Raw genomic sequence first — 2,500 nt, 5'->3', positions numbered from 1 at the left:
TTACACGGCAGACGTGTGTACTACACGTATTAGGCCTTTGATCTGCGTTGCGTAGGCCATCTTCCTTCCAAGACACACACGTGTTGGGGTTTGTGTGATTTTATGATAGTGCCTCAACACGGAAAAATAAGCGTACGAGAAGAGTTGGGCCCGACCAGATCATTCGTGCGTGATTTATACACGGCCAGACGCGTATTATATTACACGTATTAGGCCTTTGATCTGCGTTGCGTAGGCCATCTTCTCGATAGAGAGAAAGCCAATGTATTCTTTTTTCTTTCTTTACACACACACACACAGTTGTAGTAGGACAGGGAGGGATGCGAGCGTGCTAATCACGCTTCCTCAAGTCTTCGCTGTGGTGTAAAAAAAAAAGAAAAAAAGGAATCGTTGGGAAAGTCCAAAGGACGAAAATATCGGGCAGTCTGAAGATAACTTAATGCTCGTTTACATTGGTATCAAGAGAGACCGGCTTGTGTAGCTCGTTTCAATGCTGTGTCGTTGTCATTGACACCCTACTCTGTTGCGCGCTAGTGGCAGCATGAGCGTGGGACGTATATATATATGACACCCAGCTAGAGCCGGCCGTGAGTCCGTCCGGTGTAAATAACGACGAAAGGAGAGAGAAACTTTTCGAATCCAGTATCGGGTTGATAATTGTCCAGTTTGAATATCCATATCCCCGTCGTTTTTGGAGGTGATATACTCTCTGTGTTTCTTCGATAGAAGGCTTTTCAATGTTCTATTCGCTCCGACCGTCGAACTTGCAAGAAAACAGTGGTTTTGGATTTGCTCGTACATATATATATGGTTTCGACGGAAATATCTCGTTCTTTAAGGGACAATTATGTCGTTGTACGACGACTCCCGAATCTCCTTCGCGCGCTGGTTGGAGCTCTTCGGGTATCGGCTTGTTCCGAAATATAACACAAAAATGTGGTGGATAGCAAATACACATTATATATATGAGAGAATAAAAGGGAAAAATTACCCTGAACGGTGGATCACTTGGCTCGTGGGTCGATGAAGAACGCAGCTAATTGCGCGTCAACGTGTGAACTGCAGGACACATGAACATCGACATTTCGAACGCACATTGCGGTCCACGGATACAATTCCTGGACCACGCCTGGCTGAGGGTCGTTTACGTACTTATAAACTGCTTGCGTTGATGGCACTTGTTGCCTATATACGTACGAGCGAATGATGGGCGCTTCGTCGGCGTTTGTCGCGGTCCTATGAATATTGAGAAATTTTACGTACGTCTAACAGTCTTCGAGAGAGATGGAAATCGTGTTCGAACTAGCGTGAGTGTGGAAGGCGGTGTCGTGTGTCGTATATGTTTTATATACGTCCGCCCGTCTGAAACACCGCTTCGAAGCGGTGACAAAATCTTTTTCGGGACGATTCGTATCCGTAGAACTATCGAGATTTCACTGGTACATTTTCAACGCGCTCCCGACGTCGCCTGAAATGAAACGAGATGGGTTTAACCCACGAAAGCGTACTACACGAGTCTGTCCTATGTGAAGACTGTGTACAGAGATCGAACGAACGCATGAAAGAAATTGAACGAAAGAACACATAACCCGCAAAAATATAGAGTAGAATTGTGACCGTTGCTTCGAATTTGAATTTATATGTATATATATATCATAGCCCCAGGGAGTGGAACCTATGAGTGTGGAAGGATGTCTCTTACCGTTATGTTGCCAGAGGAAAAAAAGTCTCTCTCTTCGTACGACACATTTGTGTACGAATTGTATCGATGGCTATATAGATCCGATGTTGCACATATTCTGAGTAAAGAACACCCCACCCGGGTTACCGTCCTAAAACTCTTCTATTGGTGTGGCTATGATGTGTGTGTCAACGCAATCGCGAGTCTGGTTCTACGGGAAAACCGTTTGTCGGTCGCCCCATATATCTTTTTGTTCTCTTCAAATGATCGAATAGCGAAACCGCACGAGATCAATCGGTCGTCTAGTCCCCGAAAGTACTTTTCGGACGGACGTTAAAGTTATACCGATTGTAATCGTCTTGCGAGTGTTTCGAAGATCTATATTTGGAGAGGATATCGAATTTTATAAAAGATATATTGGTGAGGCGAAATAAACGGTTTTTTTTTTGCTTTAAGGGTTTTTTGTGTTTTTTTTATTTTTTTTTTTTTTTTGTGTTGCTCTGTACACGTTTCGCAAAATGCTTTCGGGGGGGGAAGCTCTGAAAAAATTTTTTTTCACGTTCCGACGACCTCAGAGTAGGCGAGATTACCCGCTGAATTTAAGCATATTACTAAGCGGAGGAAAAGAAACTAACCAGGATTTCCTTAGTAGCGGCGAGCGAACAGGAATTAGCCCAGCACTGAATCCCGCGGAGTTCCGCCGTTGGGAAATGTAGTGTTCAGGAGGGTCAATTTATCCCGTAACGTCGCAACCGCGTCCAAGTCCATCTTGAATGGGGCCATTTATCCATAGAGGGTGCCAGGCCCGTAGCGACCGGT

At 44.7% G+C, this 2,500-nt stretch overlaps 1 non-coding gene across 1 annotated transcript; it reads left to right on the top strand.

The window, feature by feature from the left end:
- Positions 1-988: 988 nt before the first annotated feature.
- On the top strand, positions 989-1,143 carry LOC143261091 (5.8S ribosomal RNA). The gene has a single exon (XR_013035316.1). It is a non-coding gene; the product is annotated as a 5.8S ribosomal RNA (ribosomal RNA).
- The last annotated feature ends 1,357 nt before the right edge of the window (positions 1,144-2,500 follow it).

Source organism: Megalopta genalis, unplaced genomic scaffold, assembly GCF_051020955.1.
Source record: "Megalopta genalis isolate 19385.01 unplaced genomic scaffold, iyMegGena1_principal scaffold0033, whole genome shotgun sequence".
Classification (NCBI taxonomy): domain Eukaryota; kingdom Metazoa; phylum Arthropoda; class Insecta; order Hymenoptera; family Halictidae; genus Megalopta; species Megalopta genalis.
This window is presented reverse-complemented; position numbering and strand designations above follow the sequence as displayed.